Source organism: Nannospalax galili, unplaced genomic scaffold (assembly GCF_000622305.1).
Source record: "Nannospalax galili isolate Female #2095 unplaced genomic scaffold, S.galili_v1.0 scaffold691, whole genome shotgun sequence".
Classification (NCBI taxonomy): domain Eukaryota; kingdom Metazoa; phylum Chordata; class Mammalia; order Rodentia; family Spalacidae; genus Nannospalax; species Nannospalax galili.
Genome location: NW_008330362.1, coordinates 555,383 through 576,525, shown reverse-complemented (window position 1 = coordinate 576,525; position 21,143 = coordinate 555,383). Strand labels below are relative to the sequence as shown.

Below are 21,143 nucleotides of genomic sequence, written 5' to 3'. Positions count from 1 at the left end.
TCCCAGGCCGGCTGGGCCCGCCCTAATACCGCCCCGGACCAGCCACGGTCATCAGTAAGTCCTGCCCAGCGCCCCCTCCTGGCGTAGGGAAAGGTGCCACCCACTTATCTCCATCAGAGACACCACGGCTGACAATGTATTTTGAGGATGGGTCCTCTCTCAAACATAAAAGTGACGAAACCAGTGAGTGTGGCTGTACAGTACTGCTCACTTAGAACCTACTTCGACAGCACACAGAATAGTTTCCATTTGGTCCAATGGCTGCCTAGCATCCTAGAAGGAAGCGCCCAGAGAGAGCCCATTGCTCAATAGGAGCAGTGGGGCCCAGTGGGGCAAAGGCTCCTATGATCAGGCCCTGGATCTGCAATGAATTATTAGATGGCTTCTAGTGAGATAGATGCAGGGGCTAGCTCTGGAAACAGGATCCGGAAGACAGGCAGGAGGTAGGGGGAGGTGGGGATTGGGAATTGAAGATTGTGATGCTGCGAGTTATATAGGGCTGTGTGTGAGGGTAGTGGATGCCACGCTTAGCTGTGCTGAGGGTAGTGGGCGCTTTCTAGAGCTTTAGACAGCATCGGGGTTTGCATGATGGGACAATCCTTTCAGAAGCAGTATGGAGGATGGACCCCAGGGATCCAGCGCAGAGCCAGTGGAACAGTTGACAGGACAGGGCCACGACCTCAGCTCCATTCAGGATGGAGAACAGAGATGAGCAGAAAGGATTCTCAGCAGGGCAACAGGTCAAAGCTAGATGAGCTCCTCATCCAGGGCTTAATAGAAGTTGTTCCAGTTCCTGCAGCAAGGGTTACTGTATGGAGTGAATTTGGAGTATAAGGTGACAAGCTGGTTTTGGAGGTGTGAGTTTCCCTTGGGACTTTTTACTCCACTCATTTCTACTCCAAGCCTTAGTCGCACTCAAGAAGAGGGCACTGATGGATCACTAACCTGGAGCTTCCCACAGGTCTAACTGCCCTCAGGCCCTTATAGCTGTGAGGGTCCACCTCTGTCAAGAGGCAACAACTCAAGAATAGGAAGCCTTTCAGTGGGTGGGCTTTTTCCTTCTCACCTCTGGGTCTCCATGAAACTCTGGACAGAGGAGGTCAATGCAAGCTCTGATGGGGTATAAGCACTCAGCAAGGTGGGGCCTCTGAGAAGAGTGATGACAAGATCAATGAGGAGAAAGCCATAGTAGCTCCCATCTGCCTGGCTCCTGCCACTGTGAACCACGGATACTGGCCAAGCAATTGTCAGAATCAATAATGTCATAGTAGTTTGTGTGAAACAAATGACAGATGCAGAGCTGTGCTGCAACATAGCAGCTTAGGATGTACTTAAAGGGTGGGGCCTCTGAGAAGAGTGATGACAAGATCAATGAGGAGAAAGCCATAGTAGCTCCCATCTGCCTGGCTCCTGCCACTGTGAACCACGGATACTGGCCAAGCAATTGTCAGAATCAATAATGTCATAGTAGTTTGTGTGAAACAAATGACAGATGCAGAGCTGTGCTGCGACATAGCAGCTTAGGATGTACTTAAATGTACTTAAAGTCAGAATGACATCGTTCATCACAATGGAGCCATTTCTTTCCTAGAAGGAGCATCTCACTGAAAAGTAATTTCTGCTATATAGAGGAGCCCAGAGCCTCTGTCCAGGATGGGTTCTTGGCTACCAAATACAGCTCCTGACTCAACTTTTAAAAATATAACATTTTGACTAATTTTTTGAGACTTTCATACAGGTACACAATGTATTTTGATTGCACTTACCCCTACTCCTCCCCTTAATTCCTTCCTAACCCCCTCTGAACTTCCTGTTCTAAAAAAAAAAATCTAGGGAGTTCAGTTTGTGCTGCCCATATACTCATGAGTGTAGGGCCATCCCCTGGAGCATGGGACCTACCAGAGGCCACACCCTTAAAGAAAACTTACTCTCCCTCTCCCAGAAGCCATCAACTGTTAATAGCTCCTTAGCTAGGATTGGAGGCTCTTGAGGCTCCCCCCTTTCTGTGATGGAATATTGACTGACTTGATCTGCAGGTCTTGTGCAGGTAACCATAGCTGCTGTGAATTCTGAGTGTAGTGGTCCTGTCATGACCAGAAGATACTGGTTTTCCCCAGTTCTCTTCAACCTCTAGCTCTTACAATTTTTCTACCCCCTCTTCCAAGATGGTTTCTGAGCCTTGGGAAAGGGAATGTTGTGATATAAATATTCCATTCCTGGCTGAGCACTTTACAGACACTTATTATCTACACACTTTTGTCAAACAGCTTCCTGATGTGCTTTCTAGCTTCTGCAAAATTACTTTTTACAGAGGCATATTTTCCCCATGAATACTAATACTGTTATCTAACATTGTACTGGAGGTGTTGGCCAATGCTATAAGGAAAGAAAAACAAATTAGAGATTGGTTTTTAATACTGTAAATGAAAAGACAAGACCATCATTTAAAAATAATTGGTATAAGTTGGACCTGGTGGTACAGGCTCATAATCCCAGCTACTTGGGAGGCTGAGGCAGGAGGATCAAAAGTTCAAGCCTTGCCTGGGCTATAGAGTGTAAAGTCAAGGCCACCCTGGACAGCTAAGTTAGATCCTGTCTCTAAAATAAAAACATTTTTTTAAAAGAGGGACTGGAGGTAAAAGGTAGAGCATTTGCCTAGCATATGTGAGGCCCCAGGTTCAATCTCCAACACTGTGTACACAAAAATTTATAAACCAACTAACCACCAACCAACCAAACAAATAAACAAACCAGCATGAACCAGAATGAGAAAACCAACAACTAAAATAGAATTCAGTAACTTCACTGGATATATACACCAACTTAAAAACATCAACCAAGTTGTGAGTGTAGCTCAGTGACCGAGTGCCAGCCTAGCTGGGTTCAATCCTTAGCACCATTAAATGAAAAAAAGAATCAGCTAAACTCTCCTACATCTATAACTAGAAACCAGAAAATATATTAAGAAAAAGATAGCATTTACAGCATCAGATAATCTGCTAAGTAACTTCTACCTATGGATAGTCAGTACAGGGGTTAAAAATGTGGGCTCTAAAGTGTTTGATTTTAGTCTCTGTTGCTTACTTTCCATGTATTCTTGAGTAAGCCGCTGTTCTCTGTGGTCCAGAGAATTATATATTATAGTCATGCTTTTGGTTTTGAATGAGTGAGTTTGTTAAATATATAGCAAGCAAAAGTAAAACAATAAATACCAAATAGCAGAGGGACAGAATCAGCAAATAATAAACATCATCAAATCATCCCCAGCAGAGATTACGGGGTTAGCCTGATTGAGAGAGCAAAGTAATATAATCGAATCCAGGGTTAACAGCATTCAGCAGAAGTCGACTGGGGTGGTGGAGGCAGCCAGCTGGAGTTCTAGGTTGAGCTTTCTCTCCCTGGATGAGATGGATGAGCTTCCCTTCCTCACCTCAGGCATTTTTATACCACAAGATAAGCAACAGTGATGCCAGTCGGAAACGATTTGCCTTCTAGCTGTTCTTAAGGACACGATGTTTTTAGTTCTCTTTGCTTCTTGCTGTTGTTACAGAGTCTGGGGCTGGCCTGACTCAGGGAGAAACCAGGGCTTTCTTAGTCTCCATCTTTTCTCATCAAGCACATGGCAATTTACTTGCATACTTTGCAGGTATTTACTTATCTTTCTGGGTTCGGTTTCTTCTCAGGAAAACAATGACAATAAAAATACTATAAGTATAGGTTTGTTGTGATTATTGTTTGAGTGAATGTAATTATGGAGGAGTCTTCAGAAGAAAATGTATTATTAGTCAAATACAACATAATTTATTTAAATAATTCTAGGCCTTTGAGAGGATTCCTTGAGTGGAAGTTCTCAATCTATAAAAATATATTTTTCTTCTAATTAATTCACATATTCAGTAGAATCACAATGCAAATACTTTTTCTGAAAACATTTATAAGAAGCCTACTCTAAAATATTTATACAAGATTTAAGTCCACAAATATCTAAGCTAAACTTTTAAAGGAACAATGAACAGCCAATTAGCCCTGTCAGTTATGGGCAAGGTTCAAAAACAAAGCAATAGTAATAAAAAGAGTTACTGGTAAAAGAACAGACATATGAACCATTGGAAATAATAGAAAAAATAGAGACAGACACTATACGTGTGTTTAGTGTAAGATAGGGATGATGCCGTGATCGATGAGGAAAGCATGAAGCTTTCAGTAAAGAACACTCACTGGTGCTTCTGTTTGCAGCCATTGCGGAAACAGCAGTGACCAAGACACACTTAGATCCCTCTGTGACTTCTGACAGAAGGAAGAACCATGTAAGGCATTCCTATGCACCTTCCCACAGTCACAAGAAGATCATGAAAAGAACATATTTTAAAAATAGTACACATTGTGGCTAAAGAGATGGGCTTAGCAGTTAAGAGTACTGGCTATTCTTCCAGAGGACCAAGTTTACTTCCTCTGCCTAGTAACTGTCCAAAACTCCAGAGGACCCAGTGCCTTCTTCTGGTCTCTGTGGGCATTGTACAGCATGGGTACACTTACATGAAGGCAGAATACTCTTACACATAAAATAAATAAATAAATAATATTTTCTTCACCTATGTCTAAACTATTGCCAAATTCATTTATTGAAGATTTAATTTCAGTTACTATATTTTTCAGTTTTTAAAAATTTCTACTTGGTTTTGAAAAATTATATAGATTTCACTTCTTTGAAACCGTCCATCTTTTCATTTTCTTTATCAGTCATATTATATTATGAATCAGAGCATTATAGAATCTGGATAATTTATGTCTGTTTCTAATGTGCATTTCCTCCCTTGTCCCTGTCTCTCTCTGCCTGGTAATTTTTGAATTAATGTTAGACATTCCATGTGAAAAACTATTGAGGTGCTCAGTGATGTTAGCTTAGTCAGAATAAAAGCAGAACCCCTTAAACTCATCAGGGACCAAGGTGTCTGAGGCTGCATTTTGATGCTTGTAAAAGCTAGTCAACTGGTAAAAGGAAGGAGCCAGGGGCTCCTCCCAAGGCCATGTGACCCCTGAGGAACAGATCCTCAAACGGCCTTAAGAGTAAAAATAAATTGGTTTATCTGGGCCAACTGTATGACCTTAAGCACCCAAAAGGAAAGTATAACCAAAGATTAAAGGGGCCAATATAATTTCATAAGAGTCCATATGTATACCTAAAGGCTACATAACAAGCAACCATGCCAGATAGGAGATACCTTCTTTTGAGTTGTTGGCCAGGAGGGCCCAAGGGTCTCCCAGATAGTAACCCAGCATAGAACTGGGAAAATGAACAGCAGACCCCAATCTTATCTAAAGGAATATTGACAACTGATTGCTGCTAGATGAGGAACAGCTGACCCTCCTAAACAAAGACCTCTAAGAAAGGCTGACTAGATTCACCAGATGGACAAGTAGTGGGGAATGGCTGGGGGTGCTGACAACACAGCAGACAGTAGCAGGAATGACAGAGTATAAGGGCTCTAGTGTGGGGAGGGAGGCTATGGGAGGGTGCCAACTGGGAAGTGGGTATATAGATGAATAAGGTGGTTTGGGATGTTCTGTTTGATATACACACACATACACACAAATCAACAAATTAAAAAAAAACATTTTATTTGAGGAGGAAGCATAAAAAGCTACATCATATTAATTAGTAGAGGTGATAAACATTACCATTGAAATCTACCCAATGACTTTATAGACATTCACAAATGCCAAAGATCCGAGTGCAACTGACTATGACTAGTAATAATCACACACGGATTAGAGACGCATGTGCCAACATCTCAGTGTTATTAGCAAAAACAATGAGTCTTTCTCTAAGAAACAGTATATTTTAAAATGAAATGGTAATCTTTTTCAAAGGTTAAAAACGCATTCAATTTTATGTTTTACCAGGTTTATACTGATTTCAATATTGTATAACTGTATTAATTCAACAGTGAACCTAAAAATTTTATAGCTACTTTTGAAAGAGATGTATCTTTGCTGTGGGGACTGTTATTGAGTATGTTAAAGCTGTAATGAAATGCTTCTTAAAAAAATGATGTACGAAAAAAAAAAAAAAGCTAGTGTGCATCTATTTACACTTATAGAGCGCAGCACCAAGTTTCCACTGACAGTGGAAGGCCTTTCTGCTCTGGCAGGCTCTGAACTTCTATTTTTAAAGAAAAAATTTTTTATTGGTTTATTTTTTGTGTATTTCATACAGAACATCTCAAACAGTCTTAATCATCTTTATATCATCCCCACTGGCACCCTCTCATAGCTCCCCTACCTGCCACTGGAGCCCTGTTGTCCCTGTTAAGGCCCACTGGGTCGTTAGTAATACACATGGCTGGAGTGGCCAGATATTAGAGAAAACCCCAAGACTGTCACATCGCTAGACTAATGTGATTTCTTACTATGTGCAAAATATGTATCCTTATATTTACAGACAAATATCCCAATCACTCCTCACCAAAGAATTTCATTTTGCACCAGAGACTATTACCATGTACCACAACTGGTCACATGGGAACATTGTCTATGAATTTCCCAGGCCTAAGTGACATACCTATAAGGCAACCTCTATACGTATCTAAGGCTCATGAACTTCTATTTTTTAGCTAGCACAGTGGGACCATCATTAGCTCTGCCTAGCTTCTCAGCCTCTTCTTGTCCTGCTCTGCTTACTAACTGAAACACAGGAACAAAAAGCAGCTTCTTCTCTCTGAACCTCCTCTTCATAGATTCTCTTCAGGATGTTGGCATCTGAAGTCCTGGTTGACTTGGTAGCCCTGAATGCCAACTTTTTTTCTTTAATGAGCTTCTCCAAACCTGATAATCTTTTCTGCTAACAGCTACTTTCTGCTCAGCTTCTCAGTCCTTCCACTTATACCCACTAGCTTATGAAATGCTGGATACCTCAGTGGAGAGTATTGACAGGTCAGGCTCATCCAGTGAATTTTGACCTTTGAGGATCTTGGCGTTTCAAGTTCCTGGCTGTATAAACAGTTCATCAATGTATTCAGAATTTTAAAAAATTATTTTTATTTTATGTGTATAAGTGTATTGCTTGCATGTGTGTAAATGCACCTGTGTCATACAGTTCTGCAGAGGTCAGAAGGTGTCAGATCCCCTGGAACTGGAGTTACAGATGGTTGTTAGTTGCCCTGTTGGTGCTAGGAATCGAACCTGGGTCCTCTTTAAGAGCAGCCAGTGCTCTTAACCACTGAACCATCTCTCTAGCCCCCAGAATTTTTTAAAAAAAGATCATTCTAGTTGTTTTCATGGAAAAATATTCCTAGCATAAGCTCGCTTGTCATGGCTGAACACAAGTGAGTTGGGAGAGGTGTGCTGGGGATTGAACCCAGGGCCTTGCATATGCCAGGCAAGTGTTCTACCCCTGAGCCACGCTCCCCATCCATGGAAACAGAAGTAACTGAATATGGGGTATGTTCAAAGTTGAAAATTGCAAATTTCCTTTAAAATAATAATGTACTGTTCTTAGTACTTGAAGAGCTCTGGCAGTGATGGTAATATTGCAAGTCAGATATTGCTATTATTGTCCTTGTGATTTTCATTGTAATTTTGATTGTCAATATGACTGGATTAAAAAATGGCTAGGGAATTAGTGAAGCCTATCTCTGGGTATGTCTGTAATGGTATTTCAGAGACAATTAGGTCATGATAGTTCTGGCCTAGTCAATGGATTAATCCCTTGTTGAGTTCATAGCATGATACCATTACTGGGAGGTGGTGACAAGTAGAAGATGGGGCACAGTTAGAGGAAGCGCGTCTCTGGGGTGGGGCGGGGGAGAATGTCCCTGGGGAGATTGCTCACCTGGCCCTTTCTTGTATCCTGCCTTTTTCTCTCTGCTTCACATCTGCCCACAAATGAAGAAGCTCCTCCATCACATGCTCCTGCCACTGTGGCATTCTCCCTCACAGCAGGCCCCAAGCAGAGCCAAGTGACCATGGACTGAACACTCTGAAACCATGAGCCAAAATAAACACTACTTCCCTTCAGTCCTTTCTGTCCCATATTTTGGTCACAGTTAAACAAAAGTAACTAATACAACCCCACCCCCTTTTACAAATTAGGAAAGTGGGACACAGGGGGAGTTTAAACTAGTGAAATTCATGTAACTGGTAAATAAATAGCAGAGCTGAGATTTGAATTCATGTGGTAGAATCCTTTTTCCTTTGCAACTCTGTAGTTTTTTTTTTTAAAGGCGTCTTTTAATTTTATGTATATGAGTGTTTTGTCTGCATATATTTAGGTGTACCATTTATGTGCCTGCTGCCCATGTAGGCCAGAAGAGGGCATTGGTTCCCTTGGAACTGGAGTTACAGATGGTTATGAACTGTCATGTAGGTGCTGGGAACCAAACCTAGGTCCTCTGTAAAAGCAGCCAGTGCTCTGAATCACTGAACCATCATCTCTCCAGCCTGACTCTGCAGTTCTATATACAACTGGGCACATGGAGATTCACCATAAAATTTGAATTTTCAAGTGAGAATTCAAGCCTGAAGTTGTGTTTTTAATCACTTGTCCCTGCTACTTTTCTTATGTTACTACTGCAAGTATTTGTGGAGATGAAATTTAGGGGGGTTGGAGATGGCTCAGTGGTTAAGAGCCTGTACTGCTCTTGCAGATAACCTGAGTTTAGTTCCCAGTACCCACACTGTGGGACTAACAGCCACCTGTAAATCCAGCCCAGGGAATTCAACACCCTGTTATTGCCTCTGTGGGTACTGCACTCACATGTACATACCCCTCCACCATGTATAGAGACTTTAAAATAATTTACAAAAAGGAAATGAAATTTAGGGTTCTGTAGTGCAGACTGTCTATCAGTATTTTATCTCACAAACTGTGATCCGTACTGCAGTATAGAGGAGGGTAAACCTTTCTCTGGGCAACTCTAGGTTGCCATTATATTATAACTCTAGGTTATAATATTTCCCTAATCCAACACACTGGAATAGTTAGCTATCTTTGCTAGGAAGACAGTCTTAACTTTATTATTATTATTATTATTATTATTATTATTATTATTATTATTACTATTATTCACTTCTGTTTACTTGGTGACCCACTGCCTGGGAAATTTACAGGGGCTGATGACACAGGTTTCAAAGAAAGGAGAAGAAAGGCAGAACAGGAAAATACTGGGCAGTTTGTGCCTCAGAAAGGGGAGAGTTGGATTAACTTTCTGTCCTCAAATGCTTCCTTTCATGTAAGGACAAAGCTTCGTATTTAGTTGATTCCCAGAGAAGAAACTCCAGGTGAAAGACACCGCTGAGCTCTAAGCTCATTTCCTCTGTTGTTTTTACAGCATGAAACACCCCTGTGTTTCTCTCCTAAGAAATGACACAAATTTACCTAATGTCAAGGAACTCCAAAGAGGTTACAACAAATTCTGTATATTTACCCCTGGTACTAATATTCTTTATGTAACAGGTATATAACAGCTTTGGGTGGTTTCTCTCTAGAAACTGGATTCTAATAATCCTACACCCCAAAATATATAGCTATATGAAAAGATTAAGCAAATGAGTTCCTGTAATGCAACAGAAATTGATCTATTTTGTATTTAAATAAAACCAAACGAATTTCCTGCAATTGTGTCATAACAGCCATCTGACAAATAAATGGTTTCCCCAAGTGACAGTGTTTAGTTTGGTTTCACCTGAACCAAAAATTTTGGATATAGCCAAGCAGAGCAATTCTTTGAATTGTACATAATATTTCATGAAAAGTTTCAAATTCAAATTAAAAGGAATGTTTTTTTCTTGGTCAAATTGCTTAGGAACAATTTTTTTTTACTCTGAAATATGGATTTTATTTTCAGAAATTGGCTTGCTAGATTATGCGGTGGTTCCATCTTTATTTTGTTTTAAAGATTTTTTAAAAATAAATATTTTTATTCTTTTTGAGAATTTTGTACACTGTGTTTTGATTATATTCACCACAAATCCTTCCCTTAACTTTTCCCCACAAATCCTTCCCTTAACTTTTCCCCACAATACCTCTCTAACCCCCGACTTCATGTCCTCTTCTTTTAAAAAAAAATTTAATAACCCATTGAATCCACTTTGTGCTGTCCATATATTTTGGAGTGTGCGGCTGCCCACTAGAGTATGGTTGACCTACCAGGAGCTACATCCTTATAGAAAACTGACTCTCCCGCCCGCAGAAGCCATTCACTGTCCCTAGCTCCTCAGTTAGGACCAGGGACTCATGAATCTCTTCCCACTGCATTCTAGAATGTTGACTAACATTTGTGCAGGTCTTGTGCAACTCCAGACACAGTAAGTTTCATGACACAGTTTTCTTTGGAGGGCGGGGCACTGGGTTGAGGATCAAAATATAGCAAAATCATGCCTCTCAAGTTGGTTTTGGGTGCTGACTTGTAAGACTGTTTACACTGATCCATGCCTTTCTAGGAAAGCATGTTTTCCAGATTGGAGCCATTTCCCCTTTAAAAAAATCTGTTCTTAAAACAATAAAGAAAAATATACCATCATTAAAGTAATACATGGAAGCAAGAAAACAACTTTCAAAAAGATCCTGTTTACTACCAGTTGTAACCAATAGGCTATCATTTTAGAACACTCAGCCCTTTTGTATAAATAAGAGGGTTGAGTGTCTTCAGTTAAGAGTTATTCAGCAGGGAAGCTTGGTACTTTTTCCACCTGTGTTTAGGGGATTTTGCACCAACAAATTACTCTAGCTAAGAGTGATTCAGGGAGGAGTGGTATTGGCATTTTCTGGAAATGGTGGCTAACATTATTGAGTGCATGTTATTGGTGGGCGCTGTTATGTACAAAATTCTTTATCATTTCATTCAATCCTCATAAACTCTACGTGCTGGCTGTCATTGCTTTTACCATTCTACAGACCAGGAAACTGAACTTTACTGATACGTAAATAGCTTTCTAAGGTAGTAAAAGAGATGGGATTATTTATTTATTTTAAAAGATTTATTTATTTTTATTTTACGTGTAGGAGTGTTTTACCTGGTACATTTGGAGATCAGAAGAAGGCAGTGAATCCTCTGGCACTGGTGCTACAGATGACTGAACTGCCATGTGGGTGCTGGGAACCAAACCTAGATCATTTGAAAGAGGAGCAAGTGCTTTTAAGTGTGGAGTCATCCTTCTATGTACCAAGAGCTGCTGGGATTTTAGCCCAGCATACTGTTGTTGCTCTCTTAAAATGCAGTGAGTGGAAGGATGCTTGAAAATGGAGACTATTATGTGAACAGCCTTTGGGGGGAGTTTTTGGAGTACTTAATCAAAAGTCTTTAAAAACAGCATATGTTTGCACCAAATAATTTGATTTGCTGCTCTCTTAAAATACAGTGAGTGAGAGGGATGCTTAGTCAGAGATGTAGACAGCGATTATATACAAGGACATCATTGCCATTGTGATTTATATGATTTTATGGTGTAGGTGTGTAAACGGAAAGAGACAGACTGTTCTTCGTCTATTCTCACATTCAGCACAGAACACTTCTGTGACTAGATGTAGATGGATTGTTCTGGTCACGTTTCAAGTGGGAACCAACTAACAGCCTTACATATCTAGCTGTGTTTACCTCTGCTCAACTGTTTATTGTCTGTTGTCTTGAACTACCACATACACTCCATGAAGGCGGGAACATGGTTCATTTTCTTTTCCTCTGTATCCCCAACATATAGAACAGGGCTTGGAACATAGTAGTGACAAAAAAAAAATTAGAATGATTTGGAGTAACTCTCTTACTTAGATTTTATTTTTCATTCTGGAATCTGGCAATACTTCATTCTATAAAATAGAAGTGCTCCAATAAACTGATCAGAACAGAGGAAGGTGGTTTTATAGACAGAAGGGAGCTGAAGAGCCTGACATGGTGGTCCAACCCAGTAAGCTCAGCGTTTAGGAAGTAGAGGCAGGAGGATCTCAAGATCAGTCAGCCTAGGCTACATCCTGAGTCCCTGTCTCAAACAGAAAAACAGGAAGCAAAATTCCAAAACAGGAGTGAAGAAAAGCAAAAGTACCCCCTCCCAGAAAAAAAGCAAAGTAAAGAAATGAAAGAAAAAAAAAGGATTGGTTACTGTGCAGAGACAGGAAGACAAAACAATAGGAAAATAATTGACTAGGTTAGAATCATATTACCATCTTTGTGAGAGAATTAAGACATAAAAGTCTCATTACCATGTCAGTTAAGACTGACATGTGGTGCCCGGGTGCACATGCCTTCAATCTTAGCACTTGGGAGGCAGAGGCAGGCAGAGCTCTGTGAGATTGAGGTCAGCCTGATCTACATAGTGTGTTCCAGGCCAGCGGGGGCTATAAGGAAGACCCTGCCTAAAACAATAAACAGAGCTGACACATGGCTCTGCTGTACAACCTACTGCACCATTGCCACCTTTGAGACAGTGCACAACACAGGAAACAAGCAACCTCTTCCTCTCAAACCACACCCTGCAAACACACAGTTGGTGTTACTATCATTGAGAGGCATTTAAATCAGACAGTATTGAGATGGATGGGTTAATTATGCTCAAAATGACACTAATGGTGGGCCAGATGACTGGGGACTGCCATCTGGTTACATCAGAGGAAACAGTTTGGTTGCTTCAAGCTGGACAGAGACCTTCAGAAGTAGCATGAGTGAAATCAAAGGATTTTATAATTCATAAATAAAAATGTTGAGTCAGCTGTGGGGACCATATCATAGACCAACACGGGGAAGAAGGTGTGAAATTGGAGCCATCTGTGGAAGCCATGGAGGTGTTGATAGCTATGGTGCCTGCAATAATTATGGCTGTGGAAATGACTTTAGTGACAGAGGGACGAGGAGATAAGGGGAAGGGGGCGGTGGCACATGATGGTGGTATTAGTGATGCAAGTTTGGGATTTCATGGTGGTTATTTTGTACACATGAGAGGGTTGCCTTTTAGTGCAACTGAAAATGACATTGTTCATTCTCATCACTAAATCCAATATGACTTTGTGTTGATTTTGGAGCTGAAGACAGCAACAGAAGCAGGTGTAGAGTTTGTGACACACAAAGATGCCATCACTGCCATATGTAAAGATTAAAAATAACACACATCATCAATGAATCAAAATCTTCTAAAATTCAGCTCCTGGAGGTGACTCTGGGAGGGGAGGGTACAGAAGAGAAGCAATAGATGATCTAGGAGAATATGGATCTGTTGGAAGAAGAGGAATGGAGCACCATCAGTAGTAGAGGATGTGGTACTCCTGATGGCCTGGGTGGTTATGGTCATAGTAGTGCAGGTAGTGGAGATTACTATGGGTTGTATTTTAAGAACTTTATAATGATTGAAAGAATGTGCTTTCAAAGTATCATTTAGCCCAGGCCTACTGGTAATCCCAGCTCCTTGGGAGGCTGAGTCAAGAGAATCATGATGAGTTCAAGGCCTGCTTAGACTACAGAGTGGATTCAAGACCAACCTGGGTGACTTAGTGAGACCCTCTCTCAAATAAAAAGGAAAAGGGCCGAGGATGTATAGTTCGGTGGAGGAGCGCTTGCCTCGCCTGCTTAAAGCCTTAGGTTTAATCTTTAGTACTTAATGAAACAAAAACTGAAAAATGTTATTTAGTAAAGCAATAGATTGTGATGGTAAAATCTGTTTTCTGCAGGTTTTGTTTCATGCTTTGACTTAAAATAAATTTTAATATTCAAGTGCTGAATGTTAATACTTTTTGATTTTTTTGTTTTTTGGGTTTTTTTTTTTGTTTGTTTGTTTGTTTTTGGTCTTTTTTTGAGGCAGGGTCTCCCTGTAGCTCCAGCTGTCCTGGAACTTGCTATGTAGACCAGGCTGGCCTTGAACTCACAAAGATCCTCCTGCCTCTGCCTCCTGAGTGCTGGGATTAAAGGCGTGTGCCACCATGCCCAGAGGATGTTAATACTTTTTACGTATGATCATTCCTGCAGATGCATTGCCTTCATGAGATTTGGGTTGATGTATTTCACTGTTGGTGTTACAAAATTGTTGCTGTGTAATGTTAGAGGATAATGATCCAGTTCTGTATAAACAATCTGGAATAAAGCATCTGGAATAGAACTTAGATAATTGGTATGACTTTTTCTTTAATTTCTTCTGGACAATGCTGTAAATTCCACTTCTTTTTCAAATGACATTTTTCAAGCACAGCCCTCAAATGATCTAAGAGGTAACTGAATTTCAGAGTATTCGTAATTGTGTTTCCTAGAAATGGTAATTGAAAGTTTAAATTCCTGCCTTAGATTTTAGAATATAATCTCCTTAGCAGTTGAATGACGTACTAAGAAGAGTTTCAAAAGAAGTAGGTGTGGTGGTGCAAGTCTTTCATCTTGGGAGGCAGAGGCAAGAAGATCTCTGTGAGTTCAAGGCCAGCCTGGTGGTCTACATAGCTCATTCTATGTAGCTATGGCTGCCGGGCCTCATAGTAACACTCTGTCTCAAAAAGTCAAAACAACAACAATAATAATAACAACAACAAAACAAACAAAAAATGTTTCAAAAGACTGAGAGTTGTACTCTCCAAGTGTCTTAGAGGAATGCAAGGCAAGGGTCTCAGTGATGACAAGAGAAGTCCCTGTGAGTGTCTAGATGTTTATTGTGGGCACATTCTTTTTCTCGCCCAATGAAGCACATGATTTTGTGTGTGTGTGTGTGTGTGTGTGTGTGTGTGTGTGCATGTGCACGCACACACGTGCACGCATGTGGACAGATGTTGACAGCTAGTATCTTCCTCAGTCTTTTCCCACCTTATATTTTTTGGGGACAAGTCTTTCACTGAACTTTAGAGCTTGCCACTGTGGCTGCACTGGTTGGCAAGCAAGTCCCAGGTATCCTCCTACCTCTGTCTTTCCAGTTCTGGGATTACAGGTGTGAGACCCCATGCCTGGCTTTTTAATGTGGGTACTGAGGAGCTAAACTCAAGTCCTTATGTCACCTTCCCAGCCCCAGCACATGGATTTTAATTAACTGTATAAAGGACTAAGTTTTTCTAAATGTAAGACAAATCCATATGCCACAGTCAATTAAAGCAAGGATTCTGCAGCTGGATTTTGCATCTGATGTCAGCTTGGGGTTATAGTTATAAAGAAATTGCCCAGGCATTAAGAGCACATACTAGTCTTGCAGAGGAGTGGGATTTGGTTTCTAGCACCTACATAGCGGCTCACAACTGCTTATAACTCTAGTTCTGGGGGGGATCTGACGCCTTCTGGCCTCCACAGCTTTACACTCCGGCCTCTGCCTCTGGAGTGCTAGGATTAAAGGCATAGGCCACCACATCCAGCAAAACTAACTTTCCTAAGTGCTAACTACTAAAAACAAAAACCATGAGGCAATACCAAATTTCTAGACCAGAGAAAAATTTCTAAGATTAAAAGCAAAGGCTGGGGGCTGAGGAGATGGCTCAGTGGTTAAGAGCACTGGCTGCTCTTGCAGAAGACCCAGGTTCAGTTCCCAGTACCCACATGGTGGCTAACAACCATCCATACCCCCAGTTCCAGGGACCTCTGAGGCCTTCTTCTGACTTCCACAGGCATTGCACAACATGAGTGCACTTACATACATGTAGGCAAAACACTCATACATATAAAACAAAAATAAATAGATAAGTAATTTATAAAAGTAAAGGTAAAAGCCAGGGGTGGTGGCAGGGGTGTGGGAAGGCTGAAGCATGAGAATCATAAAAGGCAATTACCAAACTGGAATTTTTTTTTTCAAGTAAATGTCATACAGAACTACTAAATGAAATTTTGTATTGGCCCATTTAGAAAAAGTGATTTGTGGTTGTTGTTGTCAAATTTGTTCTATAATCTGAAATTTTTCTGGGTTTTGTTCTGTTTAAAACTATATCAAAGGAGTAAGGTTGATAATGCACATCTTTAATCTCAGTACTTGGGAGGCAGAAGCAGATGGCTGTCTATGAGTTTGAGGCCAGTCTGGTCTACCTAGGGAGTTTCAGGCCATCTGGAGCTACAGGAAGACCCTGTCTCAGAAAAGAAAAAAAACTAGATTAAATAATTCTATTATAGTGCTACTTAATATGTAAATCGTATTGCTGTACATAAAGTATGGCTTTAAATAAATCAGTAAAAGAAATTTTTCAACAACATAGACTAAATGATGAAGAAAACGAATATTCATTTTCAGGTGGAATAAGTAGAAAAATCATTACTAGATAATTCACAAAAGAAAGCTACAAACAACTAATAAATACACGAAAAAAAGATATAAGATGGATCAGAGAACTACACATAAAGTGAAATATATTCTATCATGTTGAAAAGTTATAGAAAGAGAAACCTGCCAGGTATGGTGGCACATGCCTTTGATCCCAGCACTCAGGAGGCAGAAGCAGGCAGATCTTTGTGGAATCGAGGCCAGTCAGTTCTACATAGTGAGTTCCAGGCCAGCTGGAGCTACAGGGAGACCCTGTGTCAAAACAAACAAACAAACAAACAAACAACAAACAATCAAAAAACAAACTGACTAAGAAAAAGAGAACCCCTAGTCCTGGTGAATTTATAATGAAATAGTCACTGTGACTGACAGGAATATAAATCAGTGCAAACATTTTGTAAATAAATTTGATGAAGTTTATCAAGAATCTTAAAATGCCTGTAGTTTTTGACACCAATAAATCTAGAAACTTACACTAGGAATTTTCAGAAATGCAAAAGAGAGCTTATTTTCTAAAGTTTTTGTAATAATGAAATAAATGCAAAAAATATATGTGGGTCTGACATTAGTAAAGCTTAAGTACACTATCATAGGAAAGAATGAAGTTAGTTACAAGAGACTTGTCAAAATTACCTAAGAACATTTTCTTAAAAATCCCTATGTTTTAAAAAAGTGACTTAGGGTCTCCGTGTTAATCACCATCTGCTCCATAAGGAAACTTCTCTGGTGAGAGTTAAGCGATACATTCACACAGAGAGCCACAATTAACCAATGTGCAGAGAACAAGAGGCATCAGAGTGCTTGTTTCTGAATAGGACAGCTGTTTCGGACCTCTGTCTCTCAAGGCTCAGAGATCATTGCAGAAGAGAAGGCAGAAAGATTCTAAGAGCCAGAGGATGTGGATGACCACAAGGAAACAGAGTCTTCCAGACAGCTGGTCATTTAGTCGTATGAACTCACAGCAATGGCGACAGCATGCACAAACCCTATGCAAGCTCAAATCAGACAAAATCCCAGCATGGATACTGGGAACTGGGTAAGAAATCCCAACCCAACCTAAGGAATTTTTAGCAACTGATGGCTGCTAGAAGGGGGAAAGACAGTGCTTTACAGGATTGGGACTCTTGGTGGGCCCAGTGAATGAATCCACACTGAAGGACATCTGGGGACACAAATCATCCTGTATAGTTCATATTATATATATGAGAATGCATTAAATTGGGCTGGGGGCAGTGGGGGAAGGTACAGAGAAGAGAGCGGTTCTAAATACCTTCAAACTATATTGTATGAAAATCACAAAAATCAATTAAAAAAAAAAACGCAAAAGAAAAAAAAAAGTGGCTTAGGGCAACTTGGAAGTAGGCTTGAAGTTCAGCGAGACTGCCTAGGTCATAAGAGGTGACAGAGTGACAGACACAACAGGAAGTAGGATGAACCTTCTGCCAAAGTTTAAAATAATTGTGGGGGTTGCAGCTCTGGCTGTGGTTGAGTGAAACTTCAGACTTCCACAAGTCCAAAAGGGAAAACTGTTTTGAACATCATTGTGTGGAACTTCTTGGGGAGACAATAGGACAGAAATACATGGATGTTCCAGCCGACCAGGGCCTTTGTGATATTTGGTGGTCTGATTTCACCATGAAGCCACTTGGCAGATGTCTGTGATTTTCTTGAACAACTCTCAACAGCCTGAACAGAGCAGAAGCTGCAGCATCAGGGACTGAGAATATAAGTATAAATTCTAGTTTAGAAATGGGTACAAGGATGTGGGAGAAAGTGGGGGCATTGTAGACATCAGGGGATGCTTGTTTGAGCAATCAGTCATTCAACAGAAAGTTATTACAGGTGTACTGTGTGCTGGGCACTGTCTTAGTACCTGAGGGGAAAAAAATCTGAATATACTAAAGACCATTAAGCTTGGGAAGGGCTGTGAAGAGGACACAGACTACAATATAAGCTCATAGGATTGAAACAGAGGAAATTGTAGAGCTTTGAAGGCCCAAACTGCACAAATCTGATTTTGAACTCATTCCTTTTCCTCCTTTAACTATTTTTGAAATTTCCAAAAACATGTGAACATAGGTATAGCCTTTTCCCTGCTCTGGTTTCTGAACAAATGCTGAGTGGACATAGTAAAAAGGAAGATTATATAGGGGAGAATTCCTTGATAAGATATTTGTGTAAAGGATTAAGTGACTCATGTATTCATAGGTGCTCTCTTCATAGGTTTAAAAATACAGACAGGATTAAGGATGTAGCTCAGTGGTATAGCCTTACCTAGTACACACAAAGCCATGAATTTGCTCCCCATAACTGATACCCACCAAAATTAATAAAATAAGAAACTATGAAATTGAGCAAATATGATTACACCATTATTAGATGATAAAATCCATCTAAAATCACATAAATTGAGCAAAGGAGAGGGAGAGGAGGAGAAGGAGAGACAAAGAGTTATACACCTAAGGCTCATGGAACATATCAGAACAGGGGTAGAGAGAATACTGATGCGTCTCTCAACTCTCACCAGCAAAGCTTCCTTATGCAACAGAGTATAATGCACACAGAAGGCCATAGAGAATAAGAGACTGCAGAGTGTGTGTCCCTGGGTAAGACTCCTATATTAAACCTCACCCACCCATGGCTCAGGGACCACTGCGGAAGAGGGGCAGAAGGATTTTAAGAGCCAGGGGTGGTGCATGACTAAAAGGAAATGGTTTTCCAGGCATCTGGGAACTTGCTTGTATGAACTTACAGCAATGGTGACAGCATGCACAAGACCCATGCAAACTCAATTAGACAAAAGCCCAGCATAGAATTGGAGAAATAGGCAGTAGGCCCCAGCCTTAGCTGAGGAACTATTGGCAGCCGATTACTACTGGGTGAGGGAGAGTTGATCTTCTTTAAGGGAAAGACTCTAAATAGGCTGACTAGACTCCAGTGGACAAACTTGTACTGAAGGACACCTGGGTACACTTAACTTGATAGGCCTTAACATGTACGACAGAATGTGTGGACTCCAGTGGCGGGACTATGGGGGGTGCAGATGGGAAAGTGGGTATAAAGATGATTAAGATGTTTTGTATGAAGTGCTCAAAAATTATAGAAAATTATACATTGAAAAAAATAAAGGATAAAAGACTATTTGTTTTACTTTTAAAATGGTGGATTCATGCCAGTAATCTCAGCACTTAAGAGGCCAAGGCATGAGGATTATGAGTTCTAGACCAGCCAGTCTCAGAAAACAACAAACAAAATTTTAAAAAGCAACCAACCAACCAACCAACCAACCAAACATAAACCAAGAACACATTACGTAGACGAGGCTAGGTTTTCAAACATGCTGGTTTAGGTAGAGTCCCACTAGACAGGAAGGGAACACAGTGGGGCTGCAAAGGTTACTACCACTGGTATAAAACAGTGAGGCATCAAAATATATCAAACACAGCTAATATCAAAGACATGAAAAACAAACCTTTAAAAATGTGTATTTTTTCCTTATTAGCTTGGTGGTAAAAAAAAAAGTTTGACAATATAGAATTTAAAAAAAAGAAAACAGGTATAGAAATCAATGAAAATTGTTTCATGAAATTTCTCAGAACTAAAGGAAATTGGGAGTCTGCTGAGTAGCCTCAGCTCAGATGAAAACAGATTCATATCCAGGCCTGTTCTCATGAAATTTCTTGTCACAGGGCATAGATAAGAGCCTATGAATTTCTGGGGAGAAAAGAAGACAACATATTGAGAAAAGTATTATGAATCAGAACAACTCTAGACTGTTTAACAGCAAAACTGAAAACTAGCTGCTTCCCTGGGCTGCATGGTCAGCCAGCCTCTTTCCTGGAGGCTGGAGCTGACCTCTCAGCTCCGGGCCACCACTACTTCCTGATCCATTGCATCCAGATGGACCCAGTTTCTTCTCAAGGTCCCCAGGAGCCCTCTGGGCCTGGTCCTGCCTTTACCTCCCTCTGCTTCCCTGGGCCTGCACGACCCCCGGCCTCTCTCCTAGGTAAGTCGATCCCGTCCTCCATGCCTTGATTCCCCCAGCCTCATTCACCCTCTAATCTCCCTGCCAGTCTCTCCTCCTAGCCTGGGTGCTGTCCCATTCCTTGTCTTGGTGCCCCACACACTTAGGGAACCACCACTGCTTCCTGATACTTTGCATCCAGACCAACCCAGGTCCTCAGTGCAGTCCCCAGGAGCCCTTGGGGCCTCTTCCTGCACCCCCCCCATCTTCCTTTGCATCTCTGGGTGGCATGGCCACCAGCTGCCCGAGACCAGCACCTTTCCTGGGCCCTACTCCCAGGCCAGTCCAACCCGCAAATTTCTGAGGCCATATCTTTCCTGGAGGGATCCAGACCTTAGGAGAAAGTCTGAGAGCATCTGATCCTCATCTGACTTGGGCCTCTGTGGGAACTCCTGAAGACAAAAGCAATCTGGCCGCTCCAATATAAAATCAAAAGAGAGAACTGGAAACTTAGATGAACTAACTTTTCATGCCGAGGCACATAAAGGTTACAAAAAGAAGCAGACCTAAACTCAACAAAGGAAGGCTTGAATCTCACACAAGAACCAGAATCTACAAAATAAATCCATGTGTCAAAGTCACAGAGAAAAAATAATAACATGAAAAATCAAAATAATAATCCCTCTAGAGGATCAGTCCTCTAGAGGAGTACAATGAGAACCCCCTAGAGATAATACGGGACACGGAACTCAAAAGAATAATTATAAACATGATAAAAGAATTCAATTAATTAATTTAAAGAACACACAAAGAAATCAAAGAACTGAAGGAAGTTAGGGATAACCTTCTGAATGAATTCAGAAAAGAGCTAGAAATATTGAAGAGTACTCAGGCTGAAATGAAGAAGGAACTGAAACACTCAGTAAGCCAATTAGAAACGACAGGAGAAAGCCTCACCAATAGGATGAATGAAATGGAAAACAGAGTA

The 21,143-nt window shown here is 40.8% G+C and overlaps 1 pseudogene; it reads left to right on the top strand.

The window, feature by feature from the left end:
• The first annotated feature begins 11,885 nt into the window (after positions 1–11,885).
• LOC115072737 lies at positions 11,886–13,362 on the top strand (annotated as a pseudogene).
• Positions 13,363–21,143: the final 7,781 nt, after the last annotated feature.